At 37.6% G+C, this 21,857-nt stretch overlaps 1 protein-coding gene across 3 annotated transcripts in view; it reads left to right on the forward strand.

Moving 5' to 3' along the window:
- LOC149788915 (plasma membrane calcium-transporting ATPase 4-like) overlaps positions 1-21,857 on the forward strand; it is a 187,974-nt gene that overhangs the window by 26,071 nt on the left and 140,046 nt on the right. For 2 of the 3 annotated variants that reach the window (XM_089975044.1, XM_089975045.1), the window contains exon 2: positions 4,652-4,897. The exons of the other annotated variant lie outside the window; for it this stretch is intronic. The gene's annotated coding sequence lies outside the window, so the exon portion shown is untranslated. The remainder of the gene's footprint in view (positions 1-4,651; positions 4,898-21,857) is intronic. 3 annotated transcript variants of the gene reach the window in all.

The raw sequence follows: 21,857 nt of genomic DNA on the forward strand, positions 1-21,857 counted from the left end.
TTGCTTTTTTCTAAAGCCAGACTCTAGTCATGATGCTAGTTATTTTGTTTTCTGTTGTTTGAAAGTTTAAAATAAAAACCAAGATTGTTAAAAATTGTGTTACCTTAGAATTGTTTAGTTTTAAAACTGTTAAAAAGGTTGGGTTTTTTTATGTCCAACATTCATGTAAAATACTTTTTAAAAAAATGGTTATTTGCTTTCAGGATACATTTATTTTACGCCCGACAATTCTCTGAAAATCGTTGGCCAGATGTGTGGGCACTGCCCAGCAATCCCTGCAGTGTGAGGTCTCACAGACCTCCCTCCTATTTTTGTGGAAAAGCCTAGTACTTGTAAGATTAATGAACACACTGTTATCATTGTATAGAAATACAAATATATATATGCAGTGTTAATGTGTCACAATTAAACAAGTATTGGTGAAAAAAATGGCCAAATTTTATGGCTTTAATAACATATAGTTGTACATGTATGTTTCATACATCTCAGATATGGCATGTTGTTGCTAGAATTTCTCAAGGAGTCGCCGGATTTGACCCTATAAAACACTGATATGTTCCAGTATTTGCTTTACTTGAATAAGGAATTTTCTATTCCTAACCTTGCTTTCTTTTATATCTTCACCCAATATCAGCAAGTTTTCCATATAATAATTTACTTTCTCTGGATTTTTTTTTTTACTGAGATAATTCATCATTCAAAACCTATGCCATGATTTCTACTTTCTGTCTCTTTGAATAGTATGTGTTTTTAACAGTATGACACTTTCTGTATTTAGCTCTGCTGGTGTTTTATTTTGCAAGACCAGTCAGAATTTTGAAGGGACATAACTCAGAAGTCTAATTCTAAGAGGAAATGTTTAGAGTGGATGCCTCTTGATAATGTGCGAGTTTTCTGTGTAGTACTTTAAATACAACATGGAATCATTTTGATAGAAATGCTTTTTCTCAGAATGCTTTATTACTTAAGCTCTCTGTTCAGGTAAAAAGAAAAAAAAACATGAAACATTTTTTTTATTTGGATCATATGTATTTTTAGCAGGGTTCTCAAACATGCAGCCTGCAGGCTGCATGTGGCCTGCCAAGCCATATTCTGTGGCCTCCAAAAGTGATTGGCATTACAAGTTGCCATGATTGATAAAAAATGGTTGCGCGGTCCTAATTTAGAGGGATGATGGTCTTGGAATCAGACCACTAATTATTTACTTGGGTACCAGTCTTGAAGTGTGGAGATCATTGAATACTGCTTGGAGATTGGGCCATTGGCTTCAGTATCAGCATGGAATTTTGTGATTTTTTTTTTTTAATTTAAAAAAAATTTGAGATTTTTATGAATGCTTTTAACATCTACTTAAATTTTGTACGTGTTCATAAATGATTTAGATTTTTCACCCGTTTATATTACTTTGTGCTTACCTAATGTCAAACTGATAATTCATGTAGCTTTTATCTCCAGATCTAGGGACATTTAAATCTCTTGGGTGGGTGGGGGGACTGCAAAGCACATGACTTTAATTGTTCAGAAAGCTTATACTGTACTTCAATCAAGAAATTCTTGAGATGTGAACTGGGTCATCTAATTTTAAAAAAATGTTAACATTTTTGTTAATGAAAAAGGAATTAAGCGGCCTGATTCGTTTTTGCTGATGGTAATGGAAAAGGAACATCATTGTTAATGTCTTTTGATTGTATTTAATGTAGAATTACCTGGATACCCCAGTCTGTCTGTATTCTTAGTACTTCAGTTTTGAAATGATTCATCACTAAATTTTATATTTCATCGTCTTTTCATAAATATAGTACTTTTTCTGATTCAACCTGAGATATGTGTTGCACTCTTGGATTCCTTCGACTGAACAGACCTTTAATATTTAATTTGTCAGGCTTGCTGTTTTCATCAGAGTTGATCACAGTAAATTTTTTTATCACTATTGGCAATTGTTCGTGCCGGCTTAGTTCAGTGTCCTTCTTATTTGTATGAATGTTGAAATGAAATTTGAGTTTGCAATTATTTGTAAATGTTGGAAGATTCTTTTCAGCAGATTAATATTGCGCCGTTGGTTTCTTGTCAGTTTAACATACTATATATAGTTGTGTATAAGTCTGGTCAAACCCCACACAGTATAAACCCTGATCTGCCATTGTTCTACTGACTACTCCTAAGAAACTGAATAGAACCAGATATGCAGACAGAGTGTAAAGTGGCAGATCTGGATCTTGCAGTTTGAGTTGGATCTGACTTGCACCAATTATATATGATACAAAATGATATTATAGCCCATTGTAGTTACATCAGATAGTATCGTTATTGGATACAAAAGTTTGTCAAGCTTAGTTACCCATTGACGCATGTATTTGCAATCAGAATGGGGAGTAATGACGTGCATGGAGGCATTCAGAATGGGGAGTAATGACCTGTGTGGTGGCATTCAGAATGGGGAGTTTAAAAAATCACTATTTCTGTTCATGAAGTATTTGCCTAATAGTTTGAATGTTAGCTCGGTATTGATGAGTTGTCTCTTCACATTATAATTTATAATAATGCTGTTTGATATTACCAAGGCTGCTGATACATCATTCCACCTTCTGTATTCTTTATTAGGGCCATTAACTATCTTACTTGTTCAGTGTATATAACTTTATCTTGATCTAATCTGCTTTTTGGATATGGCTGATCCATTTGCTTTAATACCAAATCATTCATGTACATACTCACCTATAAGTCTATTCAGACTGCAAACAAAGATCCATATCTGCCATAGCATAATTTTCCTACAGATCTTTGCTATTTGTTCTAGTGATTATTCCAAAGAAACTGCAGAGACCCAGATCTGCTGGCACATGCGATGGCAGATCTTGGTCTGTGCAGGTTGCAGTTGGAGTTATAAGCAAGTAGTTTAGATGGTACCAGATATTATTGCAGTTGAAAGTGGCTTGTGCAGTATCCACACATACGTAATCTGACATGAAATCTAGGCTTACAATATCATCTTGTTCACACATTTTAACTGATAAATAAATGATGAAATATTTAGGATGGTTTGAATTGGTTCAGTGCAGGTTCATCTTACATTGGGGATTTTAAAAGTCAGGATATGTTCATACAATGTTTATTGACTGCTTGTGAAGTAGATACTTTTTCCTTCCAGCAACTTTAAGATCTGAACATGTGTTTGGAAGTATGCCACACAAAACTATTCCTGAATGATAACTACTGTTATAGTGCAGTAATGTGTCCAAAAAATAAAATAAGAAATGTTATTTATGAGTATCACTTTTTTAAATGTATGTGATACTACTTTACAGTTTAACATATATATTAAAGTTTATTTTTGTTCTACATTAAGTATTGGTATCTTGAAAGACAAAGTCATAGTGGGGGGGATCGTGGCTGTGTTGGTGGGTGTGGGTGTTACTTTACTATGTTTGGACAAGCTGAATCACTAGAAATGAAAGTAAAGGAGCAAAGATTAAAACACAACTCAGAATGAATGCATCATGGCCAAGAATGAACTTATAGGAACAGAAAATGAAACTCAAAAAGAATTGTTATTCCTGAAATTAGAAATTGAATCAGTTTTAAATAAGAGAAAGGGGTGTGTGTAAAATTACAGATCATTTTGCAAATAGAATGAACTGCCTCCTGAATGCCTCTGGTTGATCAGATGCATATAATTGTGAGATGCCCAGCATAGGCTTAATAATTCAGTGTTAAATATAATTTCATGTTCATAAATATTGAAACAGAAAGAAAAAAAAGCAGGTCCTGAGAGGAGGCATGATAATTAAATTAAACTTTGTAATTTACTGTTAGTAATTGTCAACAGTTGTAAGTATTTTTTAATTAGCAGTATAAACAATGACTTTCTTTAGCAGCATTTCATTTCTTTTTACTCATTGTTTTATTTGTTTCTGTTAATTTTTGGATAATTTTAATTTAAATTTATATTCATTGCTTTTTCACAGTTGGAATTTTGTCACATCTTGACTGGTTATCATAATTATAAAATGTTTAACAAAAGTTATATAACTAATGGAAATGATGGAAACAATGTGTTTTATATGTGTGTGTACAAGAGAACACTTTTGTCATTTATAGAAACAATGGGGTCGATGAACTGACTGGAATTTGATAAAAAGATTATTGATTAAATAGTTTTTGCTCCCATTCTCAGATTGAATTTTGCAAATTGCATTAAGTTTTGGTAATTTTTGTAAAGGGACCATTGCATTGATGCCTTGTAGCATCAGTTGCACTTTTTTTGACAGTATTGTTTGATATCAGTGTTGAGTTTAATCCTTTGTGTTTTCTTTTTTCCTATTACACAAGTGAAGATTAATAGGTTATCAAATTTGTCTGTGGCAGTGAGAAGTGATTAGTTCAAAGCAGTCTATATTTTGTATGTTGCAGATGAAATGAACCTGTCCTACTTTGTTGGCTTGCATATTTATTTAATGCGGTTGTTTTGCATAGGCATATTCATATTCAATATTTAGGTTTCCTTTATAGATTTTTGCCTGGAGAAATCAATATTTTTCTAATGGAGTTGACTTGTGTATTACATTTAATTTTTATTCTGGGCATTATGTAATGTTAATTGGTGACCCAGCAAGGCAGCATTTAATTTTGACAATATTTGTATTCCCCACAGGTAGATCAATAAAGGGAGGAGCAGCAGAGTAACTTGCATATTGGTGGCAGGTCCAAGTGGGAAATAGACTGATTTTGATACACAGATTATTTGCTGTTAAAGTAGTGCATGATCCTGTTTGAGGAGAAAGAAAGGGTCAGCCAGAGTTGGTCTTTTTGGGGCACGTAGGTCAAGGTCAGAGGTTAATGACCAACTGACCTGCTTGATATATACCTGCTGGAAAAGGAGACAAAATTTATTTTTTGGGTATGTATTCATTTGCATTTTCCCATATTTTGTGCTGAGCCACAAATGTAGCTCCAGGATATGTTGTTTTATTCTTTTGATGTAAAAGCCATCATTGTTCTATGTAAGGAAGGCAGCCTGTTTGCTCGGGGATGTGTCCCATGGTGACATACATGCAGAGAAGGTCATGAATTTTAATGAGCTTGGTGTTGATAGAAGAAGAAAAAACATTTGACTTGATGTTTTAAGTGTTTTACCTCTGTTGTTGTTTGTTGTGTGCTTTTTTTCTTTTACCTATCTGGCAGTGTATAGCTAGGATGTTGGTGATGTAGCATAAAATCCTATACATAACCATGATCAATCTAAATGTCTGGTCCTCCCAATTTTTTGATATTTTCAAAACTTGTACAGTAAAGTCTGTCTGACTGACCACAATCATCATTTATGGATTGAATTTATTATATAAAGACACTGTTGGGAGCCACCACTTGCAGATCATGACCAGTGATCAAAATTTTGAGGTAAATATGCTTTTGGACACTACTCTGAACTGCAACACAAAACATACTGACAACACAAACCTCGATTTAATCTTTTGTAAACATGACTTCTTGGAGAATAAGAAGTCAAAGTACAGTTTGCTTTAAATAACACTACTATGAACAGCCATATTACAAGAACAGAGAGACGAACCCTACTGACTTTTAATCCTTTGTTACCATGATCATTCAAAATGTAAGGACTGTTCCAAACTACAAAACAAACAAAAAGCAGAAAGAAAAAAAAACAGGCTGGCTACTTCTTTCCTAAATTTTAGAGGTCATAAATGTGGTCATTTTGTACAGACTAATGTATATGTCACCAGCTGCAATTGTAGTGCTGATGTCTGTAAATATCAATTGAAATTAACTATTCCATCTTCAGATCAAATTCTCTTGGATATACAGAGTCATTTCAGGGGTTTGTCTTTATCTTTTGTGAAAAGCCCCCCAAAAATGCAGAGAATGTCATAATGAGAAATCTTTTTAAAGGGCTTCAATGTATTTGTCGAGTACTTCATTTGTCTTTGGAATTAACCTGTAAAGCCTGGTTTGAATGAGGTCTTTGTCATTAATACTACTAAGTGATCATCATTTTCCAGGTTATATTGTCATTGTTTGAGGGTTGTGTTTGTTTGCTACTTTTTTTTAATGTTCAGATGATTTCAACCCACACACTGAGCCTTTATCTGTTAACTACTTAGTGTAGCCCATTACACCCATTAAGTTAATCTATTTATGTTGTTGAATTAGGCCTTTGGCTGTTGTTTTTAAATGAATCTATTCTGTTTCTGGATGAGTTATTTATGTCTTTTGATTTCGTTCTTATACATATATTCAGATCCTAATAAAAACTGCTACAGTCATTATTACAACTGATCAGTGAAAACGATGGCAGAACCACCTGCCAATGAAAACGAGAAAAATGATAAAACTGGAGGAAAGAATTATTGTAATTGAAAAAAAATTAAGTTAATTTATGGACAGGATAAATAAATATTACCTTAGTTAATTTTGCAATTCATATGCTAATACATGTACATGTGCTTATCAGATGTACATATATATCTGAATGTTTTATTGTAGATGTATATCTTGTCTATATTGTTACATACAATTATTTTCAGATGAATGCATACAATATTTAAAAAAGAGCTATGCGTAAAGAATAACATAGATGTATGCAGTAATTGTGGGATTTTTCCTCCTTTAACAGTTGAATTTCAACCCTGAAGACTGGTCCTTTGAACAAATCTGTTATGAGAAATCACCTGTTGTACTGAAATAATTTTCATTGGTAGCAAAATTTCCTGACACTAAGCATAGACCTTGGAAACGCTTAATTACACGTATTTGGACTTCAATTTTTGATCTGGGACGCAGAAAATCTTGGAGTCGGCATTCCTCCGTACGCATGTAATAGGTGTGCGGCAAAATTCAAAGACTTGCCAGTCCTGCTTTAGCCACCTGCTTTGTGGGATTTTTTGTTGTAGTTGTTGTAGGGTTTAACGCCATTTTTCAGCACGCGATAGGCTGTACATGGCGGCCAGTATTAATGGTGGAGGAAGAACCCGGGAAAACCCCGGAAAGAACCACCGACCCACGAGAAGCTACTGGCAAGCTTTCTCACATACCCACATTAGCCGAATCCGAGACTCGAACCCACGCAGACAGAGGTGAGATGACAGTGATCTGTAACGGAGAGCGCTTTAGACCACTCGGCCACTCGGGGCCCCTGCTTTGTGGGAAAATGTGTTGATCAATTAACGGTGCTGATATTTACAATGACAGAATTCAGTGAATGAAAGACCCTTGATATACATGTTGTCATTATAAGAGTACATCAAAAGAGCATGATGCAATAGCTGGGTGGCAAGTTCAAAGGCTTTGATTGGTGTCCGGGTGGGAAATGTACTGATATTTACAGGGATTGAATTCAGAGTCAGAAAGACCCAGAGATGTACATGTGGTCTATTATAAAAGTACATCAAATAAACAACTGTATTTTTCGTTATTGTGTTCATTTCCTAATGTATCGAAATAAGTAGTGCACGAGAATCAAGACATGTTGAGACTGTGACAAAATGCCATTCATAAATTTGGATAAGTATTTTGGTGTTAAATGGCGAACTTATGAAGACTGTAACAAGATTCAGAAGTGTGCTAAAGCTGCTAGAATTGATAGTTCGGATAGGACAGTAGCTAAGTGTAAGAAAGTGTGTGATGCCTTGCTTAGTGTTTGGAATATGTCCTTACTTGGATTGACAAAATTCAGTATCACTTTAATGGACAAACAAGAGCTACTTAAGAGGTACATTGATGGACCATACTTTTTTTTTTAAAAATGCCTCTCGCCTTATCCTGCTTAGTTCTAGTGTTGTAGCGAAATGTGTTCATCAATAAATCTGTAACCAGGCCTAGCTTTGATATCAATTACGTTCACAAACAAACTCTTGCCTGTTCACAAGCATGTTTTGATAGCTGATTGACCATTAACCCTTGTCCGAGTAAGGTAGCAACTATCAATTTCCTGCATGATATCATTTGATGATAAAACATACAAACATGTGGTTTAAGATGAGAATTGGTGATCTGGATATATATTAACTGCCTTTTGTACACTATTTCGTCATAAAATTAGTTTGAAACTGTAAGTGAACCAGTACGCCTGATGGGAAATAATGGCAGACTTCACTAAGTCTGGGATGTACCATTTTATTAGATTGTCTGTTTTCGTACATCATCGGGCAAATATTTTAGAAAAAAATGCAAATCATTGAAAGCAAAGCCAAGGTATTATTTTATTAAAGATGTAACTTTAAAATGCAAATTATATAGGTCAGAAACGTATGGGACAATGCTAATGCTATGTTGTGGAATTCGTGAGATGCACTTTAAGGTCTAAGCTGTTTTCTGACTTGACATGTATTTGCGAAAATACGGGGGGAAAAACAGCAAATCAGATACTGTGTAACCATTGCCTTACAAGGACGAAGACAAACCATAAATTTGCAATCCTGTCAACGGACTGTTGTAAAGAAGCTATATTAAAGTGAGTGATTACATGACGAAAACCTCTCCATCTAAAAACAGATGCACTCAGGTCTGTGTTGATTCTGCAGGATAAACAGGACTGCAACTTTTGATGATGGGACTCCTATTTTTACCAAAATGGGAGTCCTGGACTTCTAGTTTTAAAATCCTAGCGAGACCTCTGCTAAGTACATTGTTTTAAAGCTGATGAAAAAGAAAACAAAGTTGGAACTTAAACTAAACACTGTTTTACCCATTCTCAGAACAGGTGTTTTAATAGATGATCATTAAACTATTAAGTTACTATGGTTATCCATCATCCATGTTTTCTTGTGGATTACCTGGAGTTGTAGTTTGTGTTATAAGTCCATTTTGTCCAACAATTCTTCAAGCTCATCTTGTTCTGCCATCTTTTATGGATTTATGTGAAACTTGGTACATACCACACTATTTATTCTAAAGATATGCACATTAACAAATCTTTGTGGTCCTGTTAAGAGTTATTGACCTTTTTGACCTAGGCCCAGTGCAAACATAAGACTTCATTTTGTGAATGTAACTGTTAATTTTGAGTAGATAGCAGTGAAACTTGGCACATATTATGGTCATTATTGGAAAATGTGCATGTTGATTGGTCCTAACATCTTTTAATATAGATAGACTGTCTCCATCATGAGATGGGGTAGGAGTTGGGTGCAGTTAGGGGAATACTTGTCTGGTTAAATTGCTAACCATTCCTCAGGTTAATTTGTGTGATATCCTTTTTGGAAAAATTCTTTGACCACACTTGATCAAACTGCCTAATGCAGATTCTGGTTGAATACGTTGCGTGATTAATACAGACAGAAACGCAAGTCCATGGATTCTTCAGTTAAAAATTCTAATGCGTGTGGGCTTTCCATTAAATTTCTTTCATTTGGGACTTGAAAAAATTTCATAGAATTAGAGTTGTAGCAGTGTTGATTTTGCTTTGGGGCAGTGATTACTATTTTTTTTTCTGCTTTCAATCATTACTGTAATGAATGAAAATAAAATATAATTTGTAGTGCATTGACTAAATTGGATGAATTCTGAATGAAGATCAGTATAACTTGGATCTTGTGGGCATGTTACCAGTTTTGCTTGTATATATTTAGCAATTAATTAACAATGATGTCTCCCTTTGTTTTGCTTAAAATAGTTACTTCTGGTAAACTGGAAGTTGACTTCTACAGTTAATGGTTGATTATTTCAGACTGATGTGAGGCAGGGATGTTGTGGATAATTGGTTGTCTGGATAGCTGATAAATTTGCACAAAATAAATTGTATCTGGGGGACACACTGGATAAGGAGTGGCATGTGGTTGAGGCAGTGGTACACATGACAATTTTAGATTATTGTCATGTAACGATGTGCTCCAGAGATTTTTGAAGTTATTACCCCGTTTGCTTTACAGTGGTATCTAACATAACACTTGAAGGTGATGTCATGATATTCATTAAAAGTTTTTTTTCGTTTCCTGGAAATGTATTTAAGATTTTAGCATTGTATTTTGTTTTTAGTATTATTTGTCATCTGCTGGACACCTCATATTGTGAACATTTCTTTTTTCGGCCAAACATAAAAAATGTGTTTCTAGTTGGCCAGCCAATTCTGTTTCTCATTGCCAACCCTGCCTAACCTGATTTTAAAATCGGTGCAATAGGGAACACACATTTTTATCTTGGCCTTGACATCAGTAATAGATTACCTGTCACTATTGTTAAGCTTATCATTCTGCACAATGAAAAAACACTCATCTATGCAAGATGGTCATCTTCCAGTTTTAAAATGTTCATGTGTGATTGACCTGTCTGAATCTATGTCATAGGCTCATGTGCAGTACTATATATTTATTCTGCAGACATTTCTTGGAGGAAAATAAAGCTATGGTTCATCAGTGGTCTGGATAGCCCAGAGTGAAAATTGTTGATGGTTTTGGTTACAATTACTTTTCCTTATCTTCATGGGTTTGGAAATTACCTTGTTGGAAAAAAGTAAATTTCTAGCGGTCAAAATTCACTTGACCATTGTCTATATATATGTTGCCATTTTAAGTGTTTACATTGAGTACAATCGTACCGGTACATGTTTACATTGTCATTATCATTGTTTAATGCAATATGTGTAAACAGCTGTTTAGTCTCCTGATCGTATTAGCAGTGACTACACATTCTTCCATTCATTAATTACTGATGTGGTATGTGTTTAAATTCATCAATAATATTTCTCAACCTCATCCACATCTTTAATGCAAAAAATGTACACGAATAGACACTTGTCTAGCTTGCTTGTTAGCTGTACTGGTTTTAGATCAGAAGAGCTCTTGGGATGGTCCATTTGCATCATCTTTCCATTCATTTCCACAAGTTACAACTCCTTAACTACTTGGAGGTGGCTTGAAACTTTATACACATTCATCTCATGGTTTAGTTCAGGGGTGCACAACCCAGATCTGAACGTGTTCTGTCTGGCCCTCAGGGCAGATTAAAACAACACAGAAATCTGGCCCATGAACAGTAATTATATTAGAGAAATTAGTGTTCGCAGCCCTTGAGTGGTCTTAGAAAATGCAATCTGGTCCTTGGCCACAAAAGGTTGTCCACCCCTGGTACATGGTAGCAAAGGTCTTTTCTGTGAGCCATGTACCTGCATTGTCTTTGTGAAGTTATGTTAGGATGGAGGGGGATGGACCTTCTTCCCCCAAATTCTATAGGTGTTTGGAAAGTCGCCCTCTCCCACTTGCTGCAACCACTGGTAATGATAGTCCTTTTTCTTCATGGGAGGAGTCATCACTTAAAGCTCTACTAGCCCCTAAGTCTCCCACACAACAGATAGACATTGGGTCTCAGTCCTGCCTCCAAGGAGAGATCAGCATGAAGACATCTTTTCTGTCCTTAGTGCACAAATTTGACACAGCATGAAGAGGTGGTATGACCCTCCATTGTGTCCAGCATCCTTTCACGCGTCAACTAAGGCAGCAGAGGAAGAAGAGAACTGGTCTTTCAGGTGGTAAATGAGGCTTACTGCCTTGTGCCAAGTGACTCCAAAATTCTCTCCACTTTGGAAAACTTCCTAAGCAGTAAACTTGTAACCAGAATTTTTAATGTTTTCTCACTCGGTCATCAATAAGGAGCTCTCTCAAACATTTCCATTCCTCTTTGCAACACCATGTAGCTGCTTCTAGCTATAAGGTCCATACCCATTTTAGTCCCACTAATCTTCCCACCTTGGCATACATGCCAACCTTTATGCTTTTGGCATAATCATTACGCTCTTTTTTCACTAAATTACTCCTTATGCAAAAATGTATTCGGATTATGCATTTTCGGTATATCCCCCTCTCCTCAAAATTAATAATTTGTTTTCTCATTTTTAATAACATCCCATTAATTGTTCGGACTATATTGTAAAAAAGGTGGCTTCTACGTAAATACGACATAAGAGTACGCTTGTCCGTAGACTTGCATGCACTTTCCTAACAGTATTATGTTTTATTTATAGCAGCTGTCCTATTGGCAAGAAACATGCTGGTTTCTGCCAAATCTTTTGACTTGGTTTCTGTTTATAGGACCCGTATGGCTTAGTTAGGAGAGAACAGACTGGTTTTCTAATTTTTAATCTTTGCTCGCCAGTTCTTTGTTCTAATTCATATCTGGTTCAGAACCAGTCTGTAGGTATTTTGTGCTAAAAGTCAAGTCAGATTTATTCTAGTCAGTGCATGTGTTAGAGCAAAAATGTTTCTCAGATAATTTCACAGATGGATTAAAAAAAGGAAGAAAAAGTGATTTAAAGATGAATACATGAATTACACAATACACAATACAGTGGTCCATCCTAGCTCAGCTTCATGTCTATTGCAGGCTGTGTGTAAAGGATTTTAATATTGGTCATCATGATTACTCTTTTTATCCACTTGGCTCACACTTTTTCCTCGCCAGGGGTTGGCATGTATGCCTTGGATGCTGAAGTGGCTCATTTTTACTGGGACTCAGGTGGGCATTTACGGGGACTTGAGTTCACCTTCCAGGGATATGTCTGGAATCTCTAGAACAAAAGGCTAGGTCACTAGTAACTAGCCTGATGAAAAAGGAATCTCTATCACCAGTAGTTCTTTGTTTGTTGGAAACAATGGCAAAATGTTAGAGGCATGTATTGTCCCTGTCCATGGCCTTGTAAGTGGAGCTTCTCCACCTCTGCATTTATTTTGCTGTGGACACTTCCAAGGTCTTTTTAGAACAGGAAAAATATTTTGAGGTTGCCCCTCTGGAGATAGAGACTTTTTGGAGGGCTTATCCTCTCTGTGTCGAACTGGTGATCCCGTAGGGTTCATCAACTAAATTTAAAAATGATGTGCAGCCTCAATCAAAGCAAGAACCCCATTTCAGAGGATGGTTCTAAATGGGTGTGTCACAAAGGAAGTTCATGGGCCCATCCACCTTTCCTAAGGACAAGGGTGAACAGCCCTAGGGACTCTCTTCCCAGAAGAGTATACTTCTGCTGGTTCCTGTTTGTGCCAAACTTATTTTCAGAGGGTTGATCTGGCATAATGGTAGAAGGCTTAGCTCTTTCTATCATAAAAGATCATTACCAGCTTCAATTTTGGGCCCTTCCTCCTCTGTTTAGGTCCATCATGTTTTTCAGTAAGCAGATCTGGCGTGCTTAAAGGGAGAAGTTCACTCTTCAGAAGGGTGTAGTAGAGAGCATCTTAACCAGTCTGTGGCATTCTACTACTGCATTTATCTGGTTCCCAAAAAAGTGAGAAAATTCCTTCTAATTATCAATGTTTACCCCCACCACCACCCAAAGCAAATTCCTGATGAAAGATCCATTTGATTTGGATTTTGAGCTCTGTTGTTTGGCCTTGCCCCCATACCTAGAACTTTTACCAAGGTCATGGGAGTAGTTTCAGCCTATCTTAGGGAACTAGGTATCCCAATCTGCCATTACTTTGACAGTATGTTGATACACAATGACCAATTAGAGTCCCTGAGACTAGATCTGTCCCTTTGTTGGTCCATAATGTTCAGGTAGGGACTTATGAAAATTCCAGAGAAATTGGAGCCCGCTCTATCTCAAGAGTTTGTCTATATTTGAAAGAATTTTCTCACCAGCAGAGGATTAATTCCTGTCCCTTGGTGTCAGAGTGGACAAGCTCATGTCCATGTTGGAAATGTTATGAGTAAGGACCATGTTGTCAGCTTGTCTTCTCTCTCAGATGGGGACCTTAAACTCCACAGTGGATATGGTTCCCCTATGCAGACTGTCCTTTCGAGTTTCTCCTTTTGGCAGTGTGGAAACTGCACAGGGACCCTTTGAATGCTGATTTCTTTGGGTCAGGATTTGCGCTATCATCTGATTTGGGGAGAAATTGGGACCCGTTTCTAATCGGAATCCCCATGCACCCCCTACAAACCCAACTTCTACTTGTTCATCAATGTGTCAGATTTTGGGTGTGGTGGTCATTGAGAGTTGGAAAGATTGATTCATAGGAGTCAGGGATGGACACATGTATATTTTCTTGCAATTTCCACTTTTATTTTTCCTCAGTCCCTGATCAGAGGGCCTGGGTAGTGGATGCTTTCAGCCTGAAGAGGGACTGAATGTTTGCTTATGCCTTCCAATCTTTCAGGATGATCCCACAAGTGCTACTCAAAGTTAGTCACTTGCCCGTCTTTGGCCCCAGTGATCTTCGCAATTTCCTGGTCCACTATCACAGTACCCTACTTCAGAGAGGAGACTTTTTATCTCGGCACAGGAGCACTCATTTGCACAGCCCTTAGATTTTCCACCTTCATGCTCAGCTCATCTCAAATGATCTGAATTTTCTATCAGAGTTGCTCAGTGCCTCATTTTAGTCCAGGAGACGATCCTTATCAAAGGTGTATGAAGTCAAATGGAAAATCTATTTTGGTGTAGTAGAATATATGTCAGTCCTAGATGTCCCTCAGGGTACAGTGTCCGAGCTTCTTCTCTTCCTTTCTCAAGAGAAACAATTCTTGGTTTCTGCATTTAGGGGCTATTGAACAGCCCTTTTCAGCAGTCAAATTTCAAAAGGCCCTTCATTTGGGACAGATTTCCACCTGTATGTGGAAATCTTTTTCATATCAAAAGGTCTCTTAATAAAATATTCTGCAGGTCTTGTGGTGAAGCTTCCATCGTGAACCTTACAATACGGTATGCATTGAGCAGGGCTGCTTTCATGTTCAGTGGGAATTATGCGTAAGATTCTCTCCTTTGCTAACCAGTTTATTTTTTTAAGCAAAAATCTGGCTTTGAGTGACTCTTGTTGACCAGGGTCAGGAAGTATTTGGGACTGTCCCAAAAATGTGAACACCATTAAAGGAAGGAAGTGTTCATTTTTTTCTTGCTATGAATGCTGTCTAATACTGGGATAGAATGCATCCCTTCCAGATAAAAGCGGGAGTGATAGCATCTTTCTGGAGTGAGCAGCTGTTACTGCTCTTGAGGATTAAACAGCTTTTCAGCTTGATGTAAGGACCAAGTGCAGTCACCCAAAATAAAATAGGGAAGAGCTACACCTTCCCAGAGAATGAGAGTGCATTTTCTAGGAAGAAAGCACTTATTAAGATCTATAGTCTCAAAGCTTAGAACCAGTGTGCCCCAGTGACTACAGGAGGAAGGGAGAGCACCTTAAACATGAGCAAATCCTTACCCCTAGAAGGGTTCTAGGGTGCAGCATTGCCCTATCATGGAGTGATTGTGTCTTCCCTTTTCAGAGCTGGGTGAACATTCTCTGGGTACACGAAGCTGTTCTGTGGCAATGAACAGTTCATGCAACCCAAAGAGAGCAATGTGACATTCTGGCTCTCATAGTTTTGAGTAGGATTCCTCCTGCAGATTTTAGTAGCCATTGGCTTCCAGTCACTGATCACCATGTTGACCACCAGATGCTGGTCACTGTGAATTGAAGCACCAGTCAAACCTCACTGGGCAGTCATAGGTTTTTATTCACCAGGCATAGAACATCAGTCACCAGTCAATCAGGATATTGGAGGCTTTCAGACTTTGGAAGGAAGAATGTTCATCACCTGCAGTTTTGCAATGGTGACTGGAAGCAGCAGCCAAGAATCAGGATATGCCTTGTCAATGACCACAGTGCTATTGGCTGAGCTAATACATCTTTGCAGAGATGTTGCTTTGGGAACCTCAGGGGTCTTGCTAGACCATAGCAAGAACCTCCTTAGGGCTTCTCTCCTATAATTAGAGACCTTTTTTGGCAGTTTCGTATCTTCCATTGCCAGAGGATCTGAGGGACCGTCAACATATTTCGCTCACTAGAGTTCATACTCAGCCAGATCAAGCCATGGGACAGACCAGATTCCAGAAGAGTATGCTATGACAACAGCACAGTAGGCAACTATGTTTAAGATCCCTTCCACAACAGTTGTTCATCAGACAGATAGGCTGGAAGGGCAAGTTATCTGCTGACTCCTCCCCCTTTCCCAAAATGGGTGTTGGTGAGTTAATCCCGTTGTTATTCCATACCTGTCCTGCAGTGTATCCTTTTTCCTTAAAACCAGTTGGAACCTGATTAGTCCTCCTTTTTAGTACCTAAAATCAGTGGGAAACAGGCTTATTATAAATCTTTCCCCACAAGGAAAATTCCTGTGAGAGGAACAGAACCTGACAGAGACTGTAGCATCAGTCTGGAGTTGTAGTGCAAAAAGACATTGCATTTTTCAATTACTTTCAGGTTATCTGTTTATACAATATCCTTTTTCTCTTAACAAGAAATACTTCCATTTTTGCATCAGGCAGGAGGCTTTCCAGTTCCAAGTCATGCCATTTGGTCTAGTGTCTGTGTCAAAGATTTTTGTCAGAATGATGGGATTATATGGTATCAGTGGATCACCCTTCTCCAGTACTTTGACAACTGGTACTGCATGACAGCAATAAACAGGTTCTGTTACAACATATATGATGACATGGGTCCAATGTATGTCAGATATACTTTACCGAACCCAGAAATCATATCTCATTATGTTTAAATAGAAACCATTTCCTGATTTATTTGGGCTGGGTTCATATTCCTCCTGACAGGATAAACTGAATCTTGGAAACAATTTCTGACTGAAGCTCACTGAATACCTGAATGCCACTTCTTTGTGTACATCCAACATGTCAGATTCAGGGTGGGACACTCATTTAGAGCCAACCAGGAGTACTTCTCTAAGACCATTGGTCCGAGGAAGAAGTGTCCTTGACATAAACAATATGGAAATGACAGCTGTATTCTTCACCCAGAAAGTGTGTATAGATCAAGGCAGTTATCATTACATGCCTGTCTTTTCCAAGAACATATTGGTGGTTGCATACCTCAGATCACAAGGAGACACTTGGTTTCCTCTTTGTATGAAGTCTGGAACTTTCTTTGCTGGTTAGAATTGAAACAAATTGCACACAATGTTTGTCACATTCTTGACAAGGAAAATATATGTGTTGTCTTTCCAGGACAAGTAAGGTAGTTCTTACAGAATGATCTTGATGACAAGCTGTTGGAGTCTGTGTTAGTCTTTGGTGGACACCTCTAATGGATTTGTTTGCAATTAAGCTGTACAACAAGATCCTATTGTATATCTTTGCAGACCACTTCAACCTGTTGATAAACAAACCCAAGGGTTTTACCTCATTGGAAGAATCTACTTTCACTACAAAAGGGTTCATTTTAGCAACAACTTTAAGATTCTTCATCCTCATGCTTGGCTCATCTCAAGTGATCTTTATACCAAAGTTTTCAAGCAAGATTACAGACTGAGTCAGGAGATTATCCACATTGAAAATCCATGATGCAAAGCAGATAACCTTCTGTAGTTGGTACAGTAGGAAACTCATGAATCCTAGCTGCCCCTCTCTTTCTGCAGTAGCAGATTTTCTGCTGTCTTTTGTTTAGGAGGGAACTGCTTCATTGGCTTAGTGGCTAGAGCATCTACCTTGGATGCAGTAGGTCATGGGTTCAAGCCCTGGCTGAGTCATACCAAAGACTTACAAAATTGGTACTTGAGCTGCCTTGCTAGGCACTCAGCATTAAGAGGTTATTGTTAGGACTGGTTGGCCTTGGGTCAGGATAATGTGACTGGGTGGGACATCATGCTGCATGGCTGTCGCATGATGCCCCAGTGCTTGACATCACTATAAACTGCCACACTGCAGACATTGTAGTGATATGACTGAAAATTTGTTAAAACTACGTTAGAAAACCAAAACACAAAACACACACACATGCACACACTTTTAGGAGGGATAAGATTTGTCCATCAGAATGAAAGCTTTTGAGGTGCTCTTTCCAACACTTTTAATTCTCCATTGTAGCCATTGGTTCAAATCCTCACAGTGGATTTCATTAGGTACTTTGAGCTGTAGAGATCAATGTCTCACTTCTTGATGCTGAGTGGGAATCTTGTTTATATTTATTTTGTGGGTCTTGTCAAAACTGTCCTGTAAACCTCTGAGGTTTCATTTGAAAAATTTGGTTCTTAAAACTGGCCTTATTCTAGCTGTATTAGCTTGGCATCCATGTCATCTGGACACATTTCTTGTTAGATACAAGTTTGGACTGACTGACATTTTAAAACAGATTTGATATATATTGTTAAACTTGGCATAGTTTTGGAATCTATGTTGAAAATTATTTTACCATTGTCTTCAAGTTGTTATTATTCATTAAAGCAGCAAATCTGGCACCAAGAAAAGCAGCAAGAATGAACAACTATAAACTTCTATATGTCTGTTTGGATCAAAGAAATTAATTTGGGATCATTACGTGTAATTAGTTTTAAAAAATATATTTTTTTCTTATCATGTGCTGGATTTTTAAGATGCCAGTGGTCGTACATCAGGTTTTCAAAACCATACACTGTTGAATGGAAGTAAACCTATTGATCTGGTCTTGACAAATGGAATAGACAAGGAAGCAGTGGTGATTGATTTTTGTTTTTCTATTCACTTTAGGTCTCACTGTATGTATGGGAAGGCATACAAGATTTTAATACCGCGACTTTAGGGTACAGCAGGCTGGTTGCTTAGTCCTGAAATTATGATGATAATGCAGTAGCCAGAGTACGGTCAACTGTCGTTCAATGACCTTTTCCAGAATAGCAAAGAAGTTAGGTTTTGCCATTTTTGCCCTTGCAGTTGCTTTGTCAAGCAAGACTGTTTCATAGGCTGCCTTATTGATTGATCTGAATTCATCATCAGAAAAAGATTTCTCCACCATGCTTTGCTAACCTTAAGTAGGTCATGATGAATATTCATCTTTTTCTAATGCCTGTATCTGCAAGAGTGAAAAGAGATTTTATTTTGTTTTTATCCTATTTTTTTGTTGGTTTTGGTGGTTGTGAAGAAAAAAAAACTGTTATACATCGGGGACAAGTTTTACATCTAGGAGTATTTTGAATAATCAGATCAGTTTTTAAAATGTATCTTTTATGAGGTTATTTCCCCTTGAGCTTATCCATTAATTTCAACACCATGTACCCCTTCCTTGCCCATTGAAACCAGTGTTAAAAGGGATGCTTCTACCACCCTTCACTCCCCAAGGTAGTCTCACAAGATAGTGATCTCTCATCAAGGGTCTTTATATAACACTGTAGTTGTTCTGTGTCAGTTAAACAATGGTCTTTAGGATACATTTGTTGATACACCTCTCCCTTGATAACTCATGCACAATGGGGTCCAGAAATGTACACCGCACTATAAGAGAGTGAGCAAGTTATTGAGGGACATTCATAACAATATGAAATGATACCATCCTGGCTGGACATCAAGAAAACTGCAGGGTTTGGGGAAGGGTGGGCAAACTGGTCTGTTTAATGGCTGAATACTTGTTTTAAAATCGTGTTGAGAAGAATGTTGTTTGGAAAGAAATTTAAACAAAATACATGACTTTCTATTAAAAGTTGATAATTTCCTAATGTTGATTCAAATTACCAGGTCATATCAATCATTTTCAACAGAAAACAAACGATATATCAATGTTTCAATTACCAATTTTGATCACGATTTTCATGTTCAGCAAATGGGGTATGATGTTTTCTACTTTTTAGTTTAAAAAAAATGGAATCCACAACTGACCCCTCATAATAAGTGGGTTCGCGAGTTATTATGATGCAAGTTATTGGGGTGGTGGTGTTCCTTGCTGAAGAAACATCTCCAGCTCAGCCATCATAAATATAGCCAAGAAATATGTCTTCCACCTTGGATGCAGGAGGTTGTGGGTTTGATCCCCGGCCGAGTCATACCAAAGATTTATGAAAATGGTACTAACAGCTGACTTGCTTGGTGCTCAGAATTAAGAGGTTAGTGTTAGGACTGGTCGGCCTGGTGTCACGATTATGTAACTGGGTGGGATATCATGCTACATGTCTGCGGCATGATGCCCCAGTGCTAGACATCACTATAAACTGCCACACTGCAGACACCATAACGATATGACTGAAAAATTGATAAAGCTATATTGAAAATCTAAGTAAGACACACTCACACACACACAAATATGTTTTGGTATGTTGTGTGATTTGTTCTTATCTCACCTGTTCATAAAGCTGCAGATATTGCAGAGAGATTCGTCTGAAAAACATAAGTACACATAATGATTGTATTTTGACACTTGTGTTTCTTTTGCGTTGCAGTTGGTTGAAAGAGCCTTTTAGTGATCTGTACATCATATGCGATATTTGACAACTTGTAAATTATGGTATGCTTAATGGGTTGGATGGGTGTAGATAGTGCATTGGATGTTAGTTTTAGCTCTGCTTACACTGGACAACAAATTTTTACAAAAGTCATGTTACTGAAATAAAATTAGTCAATTCTTATCAATTTTTATGTGCTGAACACGAATATGACAGTCAAATTGCAAAATTGGCTCTAGTTTTTTTGTAATCTGCAAGAAATTAATGTTTACATAACGAAATGCATTCCAATAGTAAAAGGTCAACTGTAATAGCCTACCTATAAAAAATCAAGTCATTGACTACATCTTAGATTTCTTCGCCTGTCTCTTGTACAGCTGTTCGGGAGCATCTCTGAGGAGTGTCCAGCAGTAGTCAGCCAGCATTGTAGTGGACCATTTTCCCTGGTATCTTTGTTCCATTGTTGCAATATCTTGATGAAAACGTTCGCCGTGTTCATCACTAACAATACCACAGTTGCTAGGAAAGAAATCCAAATGGGTATGAAGGAAGTGAATCTTTAGAGACATATTGCAGCCAAGTTTCTTATACTTCATCAACATGTCTTCTACTAGTTCCTTATAGTTTTCTGCCCTAACATTTCCGAGGAAGTTTGTAGAAACTAGGCGAAAAGCATTCCATGCTTGTTTCGCGTCACCTTCCAGCAAGTTGTTGAACCGGTCATCTTTGAAAAGCTCTCGAATCTGAGGACCCACAAAAACTCCCTCTTTAATCTTTGCTTCGCTGAGTCGAGGGAATTTTTCATGCAGGTATCGGAATGCTGGCAAAGTCCGGTCAATGGCTTTCACGAAGTTCTTCATCAAACCTAGTTTGATGTGAAGGGGTGGTAGCAAGATTTTCTGAGCCTCAACCAGAGCTGGGTGTTGGATATTCTTCTCTCCAATGGCTACATTCTGCCTGTGAGTCCATTCCTTCCTCATGTAGTGCATTTCCCTTGCTCGGCTATCCCACTCGCATAAGAAACACATGTATTTTGTATATCCTTGCTGCAGTCCCATTAAAAGGGCAACTACCTTCAAATCACCACAGAGGTGCCAGCTGTACTTGTTATACTCAATGGAATTCAGTAGCTGCCTTAAGTTATCGTATGTCTCTTTCATGTGGACAGCATACGCTACTGGAATAGATGGAAGAATGTTTCCATTGTGCAAAAGCACAGCCTTGAGACTCAGTTTCGAAGAGTCCACAAATAGTCTCCATTCTTGTGGGTCATGAGTGATTTTTAAAGCATTCATGAGGCCCTCAATATCGGAACAGAATATCAGATTACTTTCCTTTCTGAAGAAAGGCTCCAATTGCTGGTGGCGCTTTCGATATGCAGTAATTGTGACATCTTCTTCTAGAAGATTCCATTGTTGGAGTCTTGATCCTAGCAATTCTGCCTTGTTCTTTGATAAGTCCAAATCACGAATCAGGTCATTTAGTTCTTCCTGTGTTATTCTGTGTGGGGTTGATGATGCACCACAGTGAAAATCTGGATCACTGCATGCTGATGGACCAGGAGAAGAACAGGTCGACTCACCTTTGTCTTCGTCAGATGAATCAAGAGAATATTCTGCTGGAGGTTCTGGAATAGGAAGTCCCTCACCATGTGGAACTGGTCTCAATGCAGACGGAATGTTTGGGTAGACTATTCTCGACTTCTTTCGCTTCGTTATTCCGCCGGAAAGAGGAGG

Source organism: Sinohyriopsis cumingii, chromosome 11 (genome assembly GCF_028554795.1).
Source record: "Sinohyriopsis cumingii isolate HCF-2022 chromosome 11, ASM2855479v2, whole genome shotgun sequence".
Classification (NCBI taxonomy): Eukaryota; Metazoa; Mollusca; class Bivalvia; order Unionida; family Unionidae; genus Sinohyriopsis; species Sinohyriopsis cumingii.